At 38.2% G+C, this 20,798-nt stretch overlaps 1 pseudogene; it reads right to left on the minus strand.

The window, feature by feature from the left end:
* Positions 1 to 18,734: 18,734 nt before the first annotated feature.
* Positions 18,735 to 20,335, minus strand: LOC127081361 (uncharacterized; annotated as a pseudogene).
* Positions 20,336 to 20,798: the final 463 nt, after the last annotated feature.

Consider the following 20,798-nt stretch of genomic DNA (forward strand, 5'->3'; position numbering starts at 1 on the left):
GGTATTGGCCAAGTCCAATTGTCTCATATCAAACCAACAGTCCACATAAGATATTTTTTATGGTTTTGGTTTTTATTATGTACATTAATGGCCAAAGACCACACAAACAAACACAATATTTACAATCACAATAATATCATAAAATATGGTCCAAATGGACAAAGTGAAAAGGACATTAACATAAACAATTAGAATGATATGAATAATGGCAAATGAATAAGGCTTAAAAATAAAGTGCATTAAAGTAAATGACTTGAAATTAAATGTTAGTTGTTAATGAGTTAGAATTTAGTATTGCTTTCGCTTTTTATTTTAAGTCATTCTTTGGAGAACACTAAACCCACTTATCACAAGCATGGATCCTTGAACCAAGACATCTTCCAAAGGAAGGAAAACAGGCCAAGTTTCCATACAATACTATGAAAGAGGGGAGACTTACAATCTCACTAACTAGAATGTTATGTCTTTTGTATAAAAAATTTAGCATTATGTTAAGCAATCGTAATTGGACTTATGTAGAAGTCACAACTATTTAAGGTTAGGCAATAGAATCTTGGTGTTAATGCCTGTTAGAGACATAGTATAATGGACTATGCTCATGAAACATACCACACACAAAAAGAATATGCAAAAATGGAGGCCTATACTTATGTTGATTTTGCAATCAACTAGCCTTAGGATGTAGAGATATCATAGGTCCATGATATGAATGCATAAAGAAGGGGAATGAGATGAAGAGGGAGGGAAAATGGATCAAACTCAAATTGGACAAATGAGGACTTTTACCAAATTAAGATCATTCATTCATTTTGGGAGATGGAATGTACATTCCATCAATCCCCTAAATCCAATGATCTTAACTTAACAAAGTCAAATCAACCTTGACCAAGGCCCAACAACACAAGTCAAACTTATACAAACAATCAAAATGGCTCAACACAATTATTTGGCATTTATTCAATTTAAAAATACTAAAAATAGTGCATTAAATTAAATATGGTTTGTCAAATTCCTAAAACCTCATAAAAACACCAAACAAATGACCATGAGATTTATCATAAGTCAAACAAGGTCAAAGGACCTTGGAGAAAAAAATTCAGAATTTTTAGAGACTTAAAAGTATTTTTAAACAATTAAAAATAATCACAAAATCAATTAAATCATGGAAAATATTAATAATGATCCAAAAAATCATTTTAATTTAAAATGTGAAATGGGATTTTATTTAAAATTTTTTGATGAAACTCTCATATTTTTTGGATCAATATTAAAATTAATATGAATTAATGAAAATTAAAGGAAAAAAATGAAAATCAGAAAATACAAAAAAAAACGTGGACTACTTGATCTCCCTCATTAATTGAGGTGGCAGATCAAGTGGTCACAAACGCGTTTTCCACCATAGTCACTAGTCAACGCGTAACACAAGTGGTATTTACAAGCAACACAAGAGATTAAAACATTTTGAATTGATCATGTGGCTCCGAACCTGTCCAACACATCACCGGCGATAAACCTCCGGTCACCTTCTCAGGCGAACCTCGCTGGACTGGTTCATTCATCACCATCACATAAATGAAAAAGGAGGACATGATCTGAAAGAAAAAATGGCGTAGAGCACGAGTCTGACCTCAATTTTAACTAACTCCACATATAGAAAGATATGAGGAGTTGAACTTTGAGGTGTGTCAACTGAGTTGCTTCAATTTGACCTTAAAGCAACTCAATCTTCTTGCCTATATTGGTAGGACTTCATACAACCAAAGATCCAAGAGAATTGATGAGAATCGAAGAGAGAAAAATTTCTGGAAAATACCTTCAATGATGTGCAGAACTTGCTCTTCCTTGCTTCAATTCTTGTTTGATCTTGCTCCAATGACTTGAAGAAGTGGATTTGGAATGGAAAGAAGCTTTGGATCCTGGAGTTTTTGAATCTCCAAACAGTGAGATTCAAACTCAATTTTCAAGTGAAAATCATCAGGTTTTCCTTTGAATTGTGAGGGTTTGAATAGAGGGGGCAAAGCTGGCGCACAAGGATCCTTTCAAATGAGCTCAGAGGGTCCATATTTATAGCATTTGGAAGTGTTATTTGCACACTTGAAAATGTTTCCAATTTTGGCTATTGCATGATGCAAGTTTTCATGGGCGTGTACAGGCCCATGAAGCAATCCAATTAGGTCCAAATGCATCTGAAATAAGGTTGGAATGAAGCTTGAATTGCAAGGCAATGTTATGTGATCATTTGAACTTTGATTTCCACCAATGATGCAGGCCTGTTAAAACCATGTGCAACCCTAGAAAACTTGGTCCAAAATGAATGAATTAGGACTTTTTGGAAATCTTAGATCAAGAGGAACAACTCTTATGTTGAACATTTTTCCATTTGGGACATGGATCAAGGTGAATTTTGAGGTGGAAGTTTGGAAATTTCAATATGTTGAAATTTTTTCTAAGTGTCAAGCCATATACCTCAATGTTCCACCTTACTAAACTTTTTATGTGAGCTCCAAATGAGAAAAGTGTCTTTATAAAAGTTGTAGATATTTCAAAGACCTTAAAAATGGTCACCAATGTGACATCATTTGGATTTATAATGATAGAGTTATGCATTTTTGAAGTTGAGGAAAATCACTTTTTCAATGGTATTGGTCCAAAATGACCTATAATGTATCCTCATATCACATGCTCATAAAAGTTGATTTAGCTTTCACTCCAAAACTCAAAGTTTAATTAGACATCTTGAATTTGATTGTTAAATTTGGAAATATTTAATCTCATAAAAATTGAGCAAGTTATGGCCTTGGGAAGTTGACTTTCAAATTAGGGTTTAGACAAAATGACCTATAATGTTTCAACATAGAAAATGACTTTCCAAGAAAAATTAGCTCTAGCCTTAAACATTAAATTTGTTTGGAATGTCATTTAGAGTAATGTTTCTATTGGAATCATTTTCATATGGTGAAAATTGTAGGAGATAGGGTCTAGGGAGACCCAGTTTTGATCATATGAATTCATCTGGCCAACCACCATCAACCAACTTGCTAACTTGAAATTCTCTTGATTTTTTAGGCTCATGGTAGATAATATATGCATAAGATGATTAATTTTGGAGTGTCCCTTGAGAAATTTTATCAATTAGTGAGGAAGCTTGTTGAAGAAGTTACTCAGGATACCCAGACAAACTAGGGTTTCCAAGGCAAATCAACTCCAAACTCTTGAAGAAAACTTGATCAAAATAACATGTAGAGATCATGGGGACTCATATATGATGCTTAGAGACTTTTTTGATCAATCCTTGGTTGTTCTCTTAAACATGAGGGTCTTAAACCCTAGATATGAACTTGATAGAACAATGGGGACCATGCCCTACCTACAAAAGAGTTAGGAAAATACAAAGACATATTTTTGGTATTTTGGTTAGTAAAATGATAAATATACAAGTATGATACAATCACACGGTGCTTGGTGATCTCTCCCAAAATAAACCCAATGAAAGAGGGGTAAGGAGGATGCCAAGGTATGATCTCAATGCTTATGCATATGATGAAATTGCATGAGGGATCTTAGGGTCAAAATTGGGGTCTTACAGCTGCCCCTATCTAAGGACATTCTAATTGAGGAGGTGAAGGTTAAAATCTTCATATCGACTCAGTAGAATGGGCTTAAATAACAACATATATAAACAAATTTTGGTCCCTAAGAGACCTCATGATGCATATGATATAAATGTAAAAGCAAATTCTCTGTGGGGAAATGTTGCCACAAAGGAAAAGAAATCAAGGAGACTGAATATTCGCATAAGTATAATGCATTCTGTAAGGAAAACTCGCTGGGGAGACAGAGACTATGAGGGATAAAAAAGATTATGCGTATGCCAGGCTACGACTTGAAAACTATTGGGAGACTAGAGGAATTCCATAAAAATTGAAAGACTCAGCCGAGGAAACAAAAACATATGCATGGGAAACGAGTAGATCAGGATAAAATCGACATACCTGAATCATGCAGGAAAAACGATTTCACTAAGGAAATATGCACTCAACTCGATTGGGAAGAAATAAATTTCAACACAGGAGGAGCAGAAATCTATTATCCACTACCTGTTACTGGGTAAGGAGATAATAAAAATCTGATAGAGAGGACACCCGTCACCAGTTAGGATGAACATATCAAGGATGACTCATTGGGAAACGCCAGGAGGGAATATTCATTACCAGTTACTGGGTAAGAATAGCCTTGTTGGGGAGAACTACAGAAATAGGATTTACAACTACCCGTTACTGGGAAAAAGACCAAAGATGAGAATATCCGTCACCGGTTAAAGTGAACATATCAAGGATAAACTCAAAGGAAAGAAAATCCGTCATCGGTTAAGATGAACATATCAAGGATAGACTTTCCTGGGGATGTTAAGGAGGATATCCGTCATCGGTTAGGATTAACATATCAAGGATATACTCACTGAACAACAAGTAGGAATTACATCTATCAAATGCTGGTTAGAATACCATCAAAGAGAAAATTCGTCATCGGTTAGGATGAAGATATCAAGGATAGACACTGTGAGGAAGGAATAGGAATTACATTTATCAGTTACTAGATAGAATACCACAAGAGAGAGTACCCAACACCAACTAGGATGAACATATCAAGGAAACACTCTGCAAAGGGGAATGAAAAGCAGGATTTATAACTACCGGTTACTGAGTAGAAGACCGCAAAGAGAAGGAACCTGTCATCGGTTAGGATGAACATATCAAGGGTTAACTCTCTGGGGAATGAAAATAGGGATTATAACTACCCCTTTTTACTGGGTAGAATACCAAAGATGAGAATATCCGTCACCGGTTATGATGAACATATCAAGGATAAACTCAAAACAGGGGAAGAAAATATCCTTCACCGGTTAGGTCAAACATATCAAGGATATACTTCCTGGGGAATCATAAAAATGAATCCACTGGGGACTCCACTGCAGAGAAAACAAGGGTACTTTTGTCGGGTATCGGGCAAGAAGTAGCAAACTGCAAACTAAGAAGAATATTACCAGTTACTGGGTAATAAACTCTTAGGGGACCCAAAGCATCTATCTAGGTAAGATTTAGAAAGAAACCGTCAATTAAGACTCAACCCAATGAGGATATAACTCAAGGGGAGTGATTCCATCCAAATAATCAACTGGGGAGGAAACTGAAATAATAATTATCCACGAGGAAATAACTCAGTGGGGAGAGGAGAAAGGTTAAAGTCTTTCTGCTTAAGGGGCTGACACTTTACAATGGAGGGAGGACAAACATCAAACTCGTATGGGGATAAAGTACCGCCGTAACAGAGAATAAGAATGTCATTAGTGAATCAACAAAAATGATGATGAAATATATGAGTATATATATATATATATATATATATATATGATGATCATGTTGACAAAACGATCGCAAAGGATACAAAGGTGGTGCAAATTTGAATCATCAATATAATTCTCGGTCAATCCACAAAAGAGGGAGACGACTTGCTGGAGAAAAGAGAGATCATCATCCCAAAGGCTCAAACCTAGCCAGGGAAAGAAGAGGTCTGCTGAGAAAAACCATTATCGAGTCTGCGGGGAATTTTAGGTTCACACCATATCAAATGGGAGACAACCATGCAGAGGATAAACAACAAATAGTTGCTCAAAAACTAGGAGGAAACTCTGTTTGAGAACGAATCAGGATGGCGATTGGTGAGGAAACCAAAGTTCTACCGCAACCATGCGAACTACTGAGGAAACCGGTTCTAGCTGGGGAATAAACACAAATTCTGCTGAGGAACAAACATTCCGCAGGGGACTGAATAAACAACTATGCTGGCTACCATACTGGGGAATGTAACACCCCTTTTTCTACCCCAAAATACTTAACATATAATCAGAGTAAATAAGCACGCATATAAACGAAAGGGTGTCACATCGACGTTTTCAAAAACTGAAAGCTTTCAAAACCAACATCATTCATCATCAATATACAATACACTTGGTCATTTAAAATAACACATTTCACTTATCATGAATATTCAAGAATATGCGTTCGCAGCGGAAAATAATGAATACTCATGTATTTCATAAAATGATCCATGTCCCATACCATGATCATCTCTCAATAATCTCCTCAAGATAACTAAAACCATATCCAGAATATTTGGCACTATGGCCTCTCAAACCGCAATTTTCAAATAAACATGTTCACAAGTAATAACATAATACATATCCAAATCAGATATGAGTTCAATACTACCAATCTACCCCGTGTTACATGACCAGAGCATTGACTCACTACTTAGTCTCTAAAATAAAGCACCGGAACTCTCCAGCTAATCTCGAGTGAGTTACCGTCCACTTACTTCCGCAATACTACTCTGGAGTATCTGCACGATGCCATGTAAAGCAACATTCAAACAGAAGGGTGAGAATTCAAATCATTATGAAGAAGTATAATAAAGCATAATGATTAAATCAACAATGAACGGAATTCATCACACCTTGTATAACCATGTCAATAATATTAACCAACATTTATTTCACATGTTTCAAGCACACATAAAAACTCAGGGAGTATAATATTACAATCCAATACTATATTCCCAATTATACACATAACTACAATTATCACATAATCACATATTTTGCCAAATTATGTATCCAAACATCACCAAATTCAATTACTATATCTCATACACACCTCACAATCACATCAATGCAAACATTCAATTATCACATAACTCTAATGTGACTCAATGCAGGACATGTGACTCTATGCATGTGGTACCGCAATGTGAACCCAATGTTTCACCGCTTTCCGATTCAATATCTAGAATCCAAGCCACACTTCCGATCCGGACAAGATCAAAGCCACTACGTCTATTTCCAATTAAGGATCAACGTCTGTTATGTAACACCCTTCTAAAATACCCCAATTATTTAATTAAAATAACAACAACAAGCATCAGAGTAAATATGCACCAAGGGTGTCACACAACAATTAACAACATAATAACCGTCATGCTCATTATTAAATCAGAATAACATTTTTTTTGCACAATTCGCAGCGGATATAAATCAACTCAACCATTCCAAAAACATATAATGTAATACATGAAAAATGGTTCAACAACCGACAACAAAACAATTAAAACATCCCGTCCCGATGTTACATCTATCAGAGCACGACCCTCTAAGTAGACTACTCTAGACTCCAAGCATTAGCTTCTACTCAACTCATTGCTCGTTACCTGAAAAATAGTTGTAAGGGTGAGTTCCTCAATCGATATAACAAACATTATAAATTAGCATGTTATGTTAAGTAATTTAACTCATTAATCACCCAATATCAACACAACGCATATACATACTCAAGATCAATATCACTGATACACATACAACAAACCAACATAATGCAACTCTAATGAGACTCGACTCGTCATGCATGTGGTACCATTCGGAGTAAAACTCCCAACTTAAATCATTGCCATTTTAGTGGGCATCAAGGCATAAGCCTTCAACTTTCAACTTAAAATTTTGCCAATCCAGGCCAACGTGGTGTGAGCAACGCTCCGACTTAATGCATATGAATGTATATGGCATGTATGACTTGCAATTTCAACAACAGAATAATAACAGCAACACAACGGCTTTTTCAACAAAAACAACTTATAATCAACTTTGGCTCATCAGCCTACAACTCAATATTTTCAACAATTTTAACACAACTTATCAACATATTTGCATCAACTCTTCATCACATAACCCAACAAAATTACTCATCATAATTAACTACGATAGGCCACTCACCAATTGTGTTCACAACATAAAAATTTACAATCTTTCCACACTGCTACAGTGTTAACCGGTTAACGCCCTGGGTTAACCGGTTAACGCAGGCAAAAATACATTTTCTGGCAAAACGCAACAGTGTTAACCGGTTAACGCCCTGGGTTAACCGGTTAACGCAGGCAAAACAACACATTTCCACAAAACATAACAGTGTTAACCGGTTAACGCCCTGGGTTAACCGGTTAACGCAGACAAAACAGCAGTTCCTGCGCTAACACAAGGCAGAATGCAGAGTTTCCGCATTTTCCGCCGTTGGAGGACTTCCGGACCTCCGATTCAGTTTCCGTAAAAAGCTACACGTTCGGGGAAACACGACTCACACAATTACAGGCTCAATTACAGCTTAAACCCAGTTTATTCATCACAATTTTTCAGCATTCAACAATCCCAATTAGGGTCAATTCAACGGTTTCTCACTACCCATGACATGTTAATCTATAATACCCATTAAACGACGATAAACCCCCCTTACCTGAGATAATCCGGTAACTCTCTAAGCTTCAAGCTTTTCCGTTCTTCAACCTTTGCTCTTTCTCCACTTTTCACCTTTCAGCCGCTTTCTCTGTTTCACGTGAAAACTCTTTACCAACCATGAACCCTTTTTCTCTTATTCCAACTTATATATTTTCCACTAATTATTATTCCAAATAATAATAATAATAATAATAATAATAATCCAATAATTCAATTTATTTAATTAAATTATTAAATATATTATTAACTTAATTAAATAATCCTCTTATTTAATTCGGGGTGTTACAACTCTCCCCTACTAAAAGAGTTTTCGTCCTCGAAAACATACCTCAAGCAAATAACTCCGGATAAGACTCCCTCATCCGACTCTCAAGTTCCCCTGTCATGCTTTCGCCCGTAGCTCCCAACCAAACGACTTTAACCAACACAATCTCTTTTCCTCGAAGAGTCTTTGTTTCACGATCTTCAACTCGTACAGGCTTTGTCTCTACTGTTAAATTATCTCGCACTTGCACATCATCCATACTAACCACATGAGACGGATCTGAGATATACTTCCGAAGCTGCGACACATGGAATACATCATGCAAATTCGAAAGATTAGGTGGTAATGCCATCCGATAAGCAACTCTTCCAACCCGTTCTAAGATTTGATACGGACCAATGAAGCGAGGAGTGAGCTTTTTAGACTTCAAAGCCCTCCCAACTCCGGTCACAGGCGTGACTCTCAAAAACACATGGTCACCAGCTTGAAATTCTAAATCCTTCTTCCGCTTGTCATGGTAACTCTTCTGCCTACTCTGAGAAGCTTTCATCTTCTCCCGGATAAACTTCACTTTCTCGGTAGTTTCTCGAACTAACTCTGGTCCAAGTACTACACTCTCACCAGATTCGTGCCAACACAACGGAGTTCTACATCTACGACCATATAATGCTTCAAAAGGCGCCATTCCGATACTAGAATGGTAACTATTATTATATGTGAACTCGACCAATGGAAGATAAGTGTCCCACGAACCTCCTTGTTCAAGAACACAAGCTCTCAGTAAATCCTCCAATGACTGAATAGTCCTCTCAGTTTGGCCATCAGTTTGAGGATGATATGCCGAACTCAACCTCAACTTAGAGCCCAACGAATCTTGCAGACTTTTCCAAAATCCCGATGTAAACCTCGGATCTCTGTCCGACACAATACACAGAGGAACACCATGCAACTTTACAACGACTCGGATGTAAATCTCTGCCAACTTCGCAATTGGGTAAGTGATGTTAATAGGTATGAAGTGAGCCGACTTCGTGAGCCTATCAACGATCACCCAAATCGAATCATGCCCTCGTAAGGTAGCAGGCAGCCCCGTTACAAAGTCCATAGAAATGCTATCCCATTTCCATTCTGGAACTTCCAACGGTTGCATCAACCCAGCAGGCTTCTGATGCTCAATCTTCGACTTCTGACAAGTTAAGCATGCATACACAAAACGAGCCACATCTTCTTTCATTCCGGGCCACCAAAATAATTTCTTTAAATCCTGATACATTTTAGTAGCTCCCGGATGAATACTCAAACTGCTTCTATGACCCTCCTCTAGAATACTTCTCTTCAAAATCGCGTCGTCAGGAATACAAATTCTTTCCCCTAATTTCAACACACCTCTCGCATCAACCTTAAAGTCGCCTTTCTCTGATTGACCACAACGATTAAGGATATCTACTAATTTCACATCCAATTTCTGCGCCTCTCGGATACTATCCATAAAATCATTATTAATCTTTAGCATTCCTAGCATCACACTCTGCGGTGTTACTTCGCAAACCAAACTCATATCACGAAATTGCTCAATTAATTCCAACTCCTTGATCATCATTGCTGACACATGCAAGGTCTTTCTACTTAAAGCATCAGCCACAACATTTGCTTTTCCCGGATGATAATTCAAACCGAAATCATAATCCTTAAGCAATTCGAACCACCTACGTTGTCTCATGTTCAGCTCTTTCTGATCAAATAGATACTTTAAACTTTTATGATCGCTGAAAACTTCGAATCTGGAACCATAAAGGTAATGCCTCCAAAGTTTTAGCGCAAACACTACAGCAGCAAGTTCAAGATCATGCGTAGGATAGTTCTTTTCATGAATTCTCAACTGTCGCGACGCATAAGCAATTACTTTATTATTTTGCATGAGCACACCTCCCAAACCCATCAACGAAGCATCACAGTAAATTATAAACGGTTCCTCCGGACTTGGCAAAGTCAAAACCGGCGCCGACGTCAATCTCCTCTTTAATTCATTAAAACTCTCTTCGCACTGAACATCCCACACGAAAGCTTTACCTTTGCAAGTTAATTTAGTCAACGGAAGTGCTAACTTAGAAAATCCTTCAATAAATCTTCTATAATATCCCGCTAATCCCAAAAAGCTTCTAATCTCGGTAACCGACTTAGGAGTTTCCCATTGCAATACAGCTTCTACCTTGGAAGGATCTACAGCAATACCTTTTCCTGAAATTACATGGCCGAGAAAACTGACTTCTCTTAACCAAAACTCACACTTGGACAACTTCGCATACAATTTCTTATCTTTCAAAACCTCCAATACTAATCTCAAATGTTCCTGGTGCTCTCCTTCGGACTTAGAGTAAATCAAAATATCATCAATAAATACTACCACAAAATGGTCCAGATAAGTATGGAAAATACGATTCATGTATTCCATAAATACTCCCGGCGCATTAGTCACACCGAAAGGCATCACCGAATACTCATAATGTCCATACCGAGTTCTGAACGCTGTCTTCTGGATGTCTTCATCTTTCACTTTGATCTGATGATAGCCCGATCTCAAATCAATTTTACTGAACACACAAGCACCCACTAATTGATCCATCAAATCATCTATCCTCGGTAGTGGATACTTATTCTTGATCGTTACTTTATTCAATTGTCTATAATCAATACAAAGCCTCATACTACCCTCTTTCTTCTTTACTAGCAACACTGGAGCTCCCCACGGCGACACACTTGGTCTTATAAACTTCTTCTCAAGTAAGTCTTCCAATTGCTTCTTTAATTCATACAATTCAGATGCCGACATTCTATACGGTGCCATCGAAACAGGCCTAGTACCAGGTACCAGATCAATAGTAAATTCAACTTCCCTCTCTGGCGGCACACTAGGAATTTCATCAGGAAAAACTTCAGGGAATTCTTTCACCACTAACAGTTCCTCTATCTTAGCTTTACTTTCAACCGACAACGTCGCCATCAAAGAAAACATCTGAGCTCCCTCTTTCATCAATTTTCGCAATTCTCTGAAAGGTAATAAGTCAACTCCTTCCTCTTCAGGAGTGGAAAACCTCACCGACTTATGATGACAATTTATATGAACATAATTATACTCTAACCAGGTCATACCAAGAATTACATCCATCCCATCCAACTGCAAACATACTAAATCAACATAGAAATCTCTATCGAAGATCGACAAAGGACATTTTAAACATACCAAAGAAGTAGTTACTGATCCCTTAGCTGGGGTCTCAACAATCAATTCACCATCCAAAGCGGACAATTTTAAACCCAGTCTTCGAGCACAGTTAGCAGAAATAAAACAGTGGGTAGCACCGGTATCAATAATAGTAATTAAAGGAGTACCATATATGAAACATGTACCTCGGATAAGTCTGTCCTCACAGGAGGTTTGAGTTCCGGTCAATGCGAACACCTTCCCAGTCTGAGATTTCTTTGGCTTCTGACACTGACTTCCAATATGCCCTTCTTCGCCACAATTAAAACAAATCATTTCCTTGTGCTTGCAATCAGCTATTGCATGACCAGTCTTACCACAGCGAAAACACCTCTTTACTTCAGCAGTGCATACATTACTCTTATGACCAGCCTGACCACATTTGAAGCAAACTATACCAGCAGGAGCACCTCCCCTACTAGTCCTCTGAGCCGGAGCAGCTCCTTGTTTCCCTTTTCCCACTGGGACATCATACGGCTTGCCACGGTTTTGATGCTGCTTTCCCTTGCGGTCACTGACAATCTTGTAATGAGCATTATTGTCCTCTTCGAATATCCTGCAGCTATCAACCAGTTCAGTGAAAATGCGTATCTTCTGATACCCAACAGCCTTCTTAATCTCAGAGCGCAATCCGTTCTCAAACTTGATGCACTTTGAAAATTCAGCACCAGCACCAGTGTAATGAGGATAAAATTTGGACAGTTCCACAAATTTCGCAGCATAATCAGTGACAGACATGCTTCCTTGCTTCAGCTCAAGGAACTCAATTTCCTTCTTACCACGGACATCTTCCGGATAATACTTTTTCAGGAATTCCCTACGGAATACATCCCAAGTAATGTCTTCACCTGTCACGGTCAACCTCTCGTGAGTCTCTAGCCACCAGTCATCAGCTTCGACTGCTAGCATGTGAGTCCATACCGAACCTTCTGAGCTGGAGTGCAATCCATAACACGGAAGATTCTCTCAATCTCTTTCAACCATCCCAAGGCTGCATCTGGATCATGCTTCCCTTTAAACACTGGCGGATTCTCTCTCTGAAAAGTCGCCAAGCTACGTGATCCAGCATCCCCACCAGCATTTGGCAAGTTCTGCACAGCTTGTGCCATCGCTTGCATTGCGGCAGCCATTGCAGCGTCATTCCTTCCAGCCATTTCAACTTATCACTACAACACAACTTAAAAGTTAGACTAGTAACAATTACACAATTGTTAGACAGTAACGACACGACAACTGGCCGGACAGACCGACCTGCTCTGATACCACTAATGTAACACCCTTCTAAAATACCCCAATTATTTAATTAAAATAACAACAACAAGCATCAGAGTAAATATGCACCAAGGGTGTCACACAACAATTAACAACATAATAACCGTCATGCTCATTATTAAATCAGAATAACATTTTTTTTGCACAATTCGCAGCGGATATAAATCAACTCAACCATTCCAAAAACATATAATGTAATACATGAAAAATGGTTCAACAACCGACAACAAAACAATTAAAACATCTCGTCCCGATGTTACATCTATCAGAGCACGACCCTCTAAGTAGACTACTCTAGACTCCAAGCATTAGCTTCTACTCAACTCATTGCTCGTTACCTGAAAAATAGTTGTAAGGGTGAGTTCCTCAATCGATATAACAAACATTATAAATTAGCATGTTATGTTAAGTAATTTAACTCATTAATCACCCAATATCAACACAACGCATATACATACTCAAGATCAATATCACTGATACACATACAACAAACCAACATAATGCAACTCTAATGAGACTCGACTCGTCATGCATGTGGTACCATTCGGAGTAAAACTCCCAACTTAAATCATTGCCATTTTAGTGGGCATCAAGGCATAAGCCTTCAACTTTCAACTTAAAATTTTGCCAATCCAGGCCAACGTGGTGTGAGCAACGCTCCGACTTAATGCATATGAATGTATATGGCATGTATGACTTGCAATTTCAACAACAGAATAATAACAGCAACACAACGGCTTTTTCAACAAAAACAACTTATAATCAACTTTGGCTCATCAGCCTACAACTCAATATTTTCAACAATTTTAACACAACTTATCAACATATTTGCATCAACTCTTCATCACATAACCCAACAAAATTACTCATCATAATTAACTACGATAGGCCACTCACCAATTGTGTTCACAACATAAAAATTTACAATCTTTCCACACTGCTACAGTGTTAACCGGTTAACGCCCTGGGTTAACCGGTTAACGCAGGCAAAAATACATTTTCTGGCAAAACGCAACAGTGTTAACCGGTTAACGCCCTGGGTTAACCGGTTAACGCAGGCAAAACAACACATTTCCACAAAACATAACAGTGTTAACCGGTTAACGCCCTGGGTTAACCGGTTAACGCAGACAAAACAGCAGTTCCTGCGCTAACACAAGGCAGAATGCAGAGTTTCCGCATTTTCCGCCGTTGGAGGACTTCCGGACCTCCGATTCAGTTTCCGTAAAAAGCTACACGTTCGGGGAAACACGACTCACACAATTACAGGCTCAATTACAGCTTAAACCCAGTTTATTCATCACAATTTTTCAGCATTCAACAATCCCAATTAGGGTCAATTCAACGGTTTCTCACTACCCATGACATGTTAATCTATAATACCCATTAAACGACGATAAACCCCCCTTACCTGAGATAATCCGGTAACTCTCTAAGCTTCAAGCTTTTCCGTTCTTCAACCTTTGCTCTTTCTCCACTTTTCACCTTTCAGCCGCTTTCTCTGTTTCACGTGAAAACTCTTTACCAACCATGAACCCTTTTTCTCTTATTCCAACTTATATATTTTCCACTAATTATTATTCCAAATAATAATAATAATAATAATAATAATAATCCAATAATTCAATTTATTTAATTAAATTATTAAATATATTATTAACTTAATTAAATAATCCTCTTATTTAATTCGGGGTGTTACATGTTACGCCTATTTCCATTCAAGGATCAACGTCTATTACCATGTGAACCCACAGTTTCACCGCTTCCACCATGAAGTCGACCATGCCATGAATGAATGTACAAATACCAACACATATGCAATTAAGATCATCTCTACCATCTGAACATTCCACATATCACCATAATTCAACTCTATGAATTATCCATCAATGGTACATATACACATTCATAACAATATATCATTCACAATTATAGGCTAATTATCAAATACGCACACTTAGATTTCCTTTCAAAATGAATACAACTTTTAAAATCTCAATTTTTCATTTTTCAACAGCAAGTAACCGGTTAACGCTCTCAGGGTAACCGGTTAACACAAAACAGAATGCAATTTCCTGCGCAGATTTTTAGCAAGTAACCGGTTAACGCTCTCAGGGTAACCGGTTAACACAAAACAGAATCAACTTCTGGGTAGGTTTTTGAGCAAGTAACCGGTTAACGCTCTCGGGGTAACCGGTTAACACAAAAACAGAATGCATAATTTTCTGCGTTTTTCATCGTTGGAGGACTTTCGTACCTCCGATTTCGATTCCGTAAAAAGCCAGACGCTCAGATAATTATAACTCATATAATACTCTAAGTATATAAAGTTAATTTTCAATTTTAACACAATTAAATCACCACAATCAAGAATACTCATCAAAACCTAACAATTCCAAAACCATGAAATTTAGGGATTTCAACGTAAACATATTTCTACCCATTGACCCAATCATACTAACCCATAATAATAAGGATTCTCCCCCTTACCTCTTCAATTTTCTGGAAACCTTAGCTTCTCTCTTGTTCTTCCCCTCTTCTCCTTACTTTTCCTCTTTTCTTTCTCTGTTGTCGTCAAATGATCAAAATAATCCTACTCCTCACTCTCCTCACCTCTTATATCCTAGTATTATATTTGGGCTTAAAGAATGATACCTCTAATTTAATTATTAGGCCCAATAATACCTAGTATTGTAATATCTCTATTTACTTCAAATAAATTAAACCAACACAATATACACACCAAGTTAATTAATATAATCAATTATTATACTACCTAACAACCAATTAATTACTTAACACTCCAAATAAATAAAATAGAATATAATAATAATAATATAAGAAATAATTACTAAAATTGGGTTGTTACAACTCTCCCCCACTTAAAAGATTTTCGGCCTCGAAAATTTACCTCAAACGAACAACTCCGGATACGATTCCTTCATCTTATCCTCGAGTTCCCAAGTAATATTGCCATTGGCGGCTCCGCCCCATATCACTTTCACCAAAGCAATCTCCTTACCACGAAGCTTCTTCACTTCTCGATCTTCAATTCGCATAGGTGATGTATCAACCGTCAAATTATCCCGCACTTGAACATCATCTAATGGAACAACATGCGATGGATCCGCAATGTACCTCCTCAATTGAGACACATGGAACACATCATGAAGATTAGAAAGTGACGGTGGTAATGCAATCCGATATGCCACCTCACCTACCCTCTCGGAAATCTGATAAGGACCAATGAAACGCGGCACCAACTTACACGACTTCAAAGCTCTACCAACACCCGTTATTGGTGTAACTCGAAGAAACACATGCTCATCTTTCTCAAACTCAAGAGCCTTCCTCCTCTTATCATGATAACTCTTTTGACGACTCTGAGAAGCCTTCATCTTCTCTTGAATCATCTTAATCTTATCCGTAGTCTCTTGAATCAACTCGGGTCCAACCACAACACTCTCCCCCGATTCGTACCAACATAAAGGAGTTCTACACCTTCTGCCATAAAGAGCCTCAAAAGGTGCCATTCCAATACTCGAATGGAAACTGTTGTTATACGTAAACTCGATCAAAGGCAAGAAACTATCCCAATTTCCTCCTTGTTCCAAAACACAAGATCTCAAAAGATCTTCAAGTGACTGAATAGTCCTCTCCGTTTGACCATCAGTTTGCGGATGATATGCCGAACTCAAACGCAACTTCGTACCCAAAGCACTTCGCAAACCTTCCTGAAATCTCGAAGTGAACCTCGGATCTCTATCTGAAACAATGCTCGACGGAATACCATGCAAACACACAATCCTCTCGATGTACAACTTAGCCAGTCTCTCCATTAAATAACCCATCCTCATCAGAATAAAAAGAGCACACTTCGTCAACCTGTCCACAACGACCCAAATCGCCTCACAATTACTCGATTTTCTCGGCAAACCCGAAACAAAATCCATAGAGATACTATCCCACTTCCACTCGGGAATAGATAACGGTTGCATCAAACCAGACGACTTTTGATGTTCAATCTTTGACTTTTGACAAGTCAAACATGAATAGACAAATTCCGCTACATCCTTCTTCATACCTTGCCACCAAAATATCTTTCTCAAGTCTTGATACATTTCAGTAGCACCAGGATGAATACTCAGACCACTTCTATGCCCTTCCTCAAGAATCCTCTTTCTCAAATCCGCAACATCCGGAACACAAACTCGATATCGACACCTCATGATACCATTCTCATCAATCTGAAAGTCACCACCTTTGCCTTGGTTAATCAATGTCATAACATCGACTAATTTCAAATCTGACTTCTGACCTTCTCTAATCTCGTCAAGAATGCCACACGTAAGCTTCAACATACCAAGCTTAACACACGAAGACGTCGCTTCACAAACCAAACTCAAATCTCTAAATTACTCCAACAATTCAAACTCTTGAATCATCAACATAGACATGTGCAATGACTTCCTACTCAATGCATCGGCTACAACATTCGCCTTTCCAGGATGATAATTCAAACCAAAATCATAATCTTTCAAGAATTCCAACCATCTCCTTTGCCTCATATTCAATTCTTTCTGATCGAACAAGTACTTCAAACTCTTGTGATCACTAAACACATCAAATCACGATCCAAACAAGTAATGTCTCCAAAGCTTCAACACAAACACAACGGCGGCCAACTCTAAATCATGCGTCGGATAATTCCTCTCATGAACTTTAAGTTGCCTTGAAGCATAAGCTACCACTTGCCCTTTTTGCATCAAAACACCTCCCAAACCCAACAAAGAAGCATCATAATACACAACGAAAGTTTCTAACGGATCCGGTAAAATCAAAATAGGAGCCGTAGTCAATCTTCTCTTAAGCTCTTGAAAATTCGCTTCACACTGCGAAGTCCAAAAGAAAGCTTGACCTTTCCTAGTCAACTGCGTCAATGGTAACGACAACTTAGAAAATCCTTAAATGAACTTCCTATAATAACCAGCCAAACCAAGGAAACTTCTAATCTCAGCAACAGACTTAGAAGCTTCCCATTGAGATACAACTTCAACCTTCGTAGGATCCACAGAAATACCACCACTCAAAATCACATGTCCAAGAAAACTTACTTCACTCAACCAAAACTCACATTTAGAGAGTTTAGCAAACAACTTCCTCTCTTTCAACACCGATAACACAACCTTCAAATGCTCGGCATGATCCTCTTTACTCTTGGAATAAATCAATATATCATCGATGAACACAACAACAAACTTATCCAGATAATCATGAAAAATTCTATTCATATACTCCATAAATACACCAGGTGCATTAGTCACACCAAAAGGCATCACGGAGTACTCGTAGTGACTGTACCTTGTCCATAAAGTAGTCTTTTGAATATCCTCAGCCTTTACACGAATCTGATGATACCCAGACCTCAAATCAATTTTGCTAAACCCACAAGCTCCAACCAGTTGATCCATCAGATCGTCAATCCTCGGAAGTGGATACTTGTTCTTAATCGTCACTTTATTCAGTTGTCTATAATCAACACATAATCTTATAGAACCTTCCTTCTTCTTGACCAACAGAACAGGTGCACCCCACGGTGACACACTAGGACGAATAAACCTCTTCTCGAGCAAGTCTTCAAGTTGATTCTTCAACTATTTCAACTCAGAAGCAGACATTCTATAGGGAGCCATCGATACAGGACTAGTTCCAGGAACTAAATCAATCGAAAACTCAACCTCACGTTCCGGCGGTAAATCACTTATATCTTCCGGAAATACCTCTGCAAACTCACAAACTATTGGCAATTCTTCAATCGTCCTCTTCTCACGAATATCCAAAGTTGCCAACAACATAAACAACTCGGCACCATCTTGCACAGATTCATCAACTTGCTTAGCAGACACAAACCAATCTTCCTTAGCACCAACCTCAGGAAAAATAACCGTCTTCTCGAAACAGTTGATATACACTCGATTAAATTCTAACCAATTCATACCCAAAATCACCTCAAGTTTCTCTAAAGGAAGGCAAACTAAATCAATTCCAAAATCCCTACCAAAGACACTCAACGGACAATTCAAACACACATAGGAAGTAGAAACAGAACCCATAGCAGGTGTATCAATAACCACACTTCTACGCATATCAGATAATATAAGATTCAATCGCTTAGCACAATCCAAAGAAATGAAAGAATGTGTTGCACCGGTATTAATAATGGCAGTCAAAGGTGTACCCTTAATAAAGCACGTACCTTGGATTAGCCTATCATCGGTAGTGGCCTCCGCACCAGACAATGCAAACACCTTTCCCTTCGCTTGCTCCTTCTTTGGCTTATCACATTTGGTACTAATGTGACCTTTCTCACCGCAATTGTAACAAGTCACACTCGAACCAACTCCACACTGGTTTGCTATGTGACCACTCTTGCCACACTTGAAACACGTCACAGAATCCTTACTACAATCAACAGCACGATGACCTTCCACGCCACATTTGAAACACTTAAGTGGAGTAGAAGATACTCCCCCACTTGGCTTCTTTCCAAAACCAGATTGTCTCCTCTTGTCATCATACGGTTTCCCACGATCTTGGTTTTCCCCCTTCAAACTCTTGTAGAAAGAAGCACTTTCCCTACTATCCTCATCATAAATCCGACTCTTGTTAACTAACTCTACAAAACGAGTAATCTGTTGGTAACCAATGGCCTTCTTGATATCATGTCTCAAGCCATTCACGAACTTCAAGCATTTAGATCTCTCAGCATTAGCAGTATTGTAATGAGGACAATACTTGATAAGCTCATGAAATCTAGCACCATATTCCGCAACAGTACCATTTCCTTGCTTCAATTCAAGGAACTCCACCTCTTTCTTCCCACGACAATCTTCTGGAAAATAGTTCTCCAAGAAGACATCATGGAAAAGAGCCCAAGTAACCTCAATGATGTCTCCATCAAACCTCTGAAGAGTGTTACTCCACCAATCTTCAGCTTCCTTCTCAAGCATATGAGTACCAAACTGCACTTTCTGAGCATCAGTACAGTTCATGACTCTGAAGATCTTCTCAATTGCCTTCAACCATGCTTGAGCTTTATCAGGTTCATGCTCACCCTCAAAGACAGGAGGATTGTTCCTCTGGAATCTCCCCAAAGCATGAAACTCATCATCATCTCCATTTCGGTTACCAGCATTCGCTTGAGGAATCTGACCAATGGAGTCAGCCAACATCCTCAGCGCCTCAGCAATGGCATCGTCATTCCTGCCTGCAACCATCGTCCTAAACAGCCCGAATAACCAGACAAACAGTATCGATCGTGTCAGATACACAAATCAAATACAGCAGGATTGGAAAACATTAACGACTATTGACCAACTGGTCGACCATGCTCTGATACCACTAATGTAACACCCCTTTTTCTACCCAAAAAATACTTAACATATAATCAGAGTAAATAAGCACGCATATAAACGAAAGGGTGTCACATCGACGTTTTCAAAAACTAAAAGCTTTCAAAAACCAGCATCGTTCATCATCAATATACAATACACCTGGTCATTTAAAATAACACATTTCACTTATAATGAATATTTAAGAATATGCGTTCGCAGCGGAAAATAATGAATACTCATGTATTTCATAAAATGATCCATGTC

Source organism: Lathyrus oleraceus, chromosome 5 (assembly GCF_024323335.1).
Source record: "Lathyrus oleraceus cultivar Zhongwan6 chromosome 5, CAAS_Psat_ZW6_1.0, whole genome shotgun sequence".
In the NCBI taxonomy this organism is placed as follows: Eukaryota; Viridiplantae; Streptophyta; class Magnoliopsida; order Fabales; family Fabaceae; genus Lathyrus; species Lathyrus oleraceus.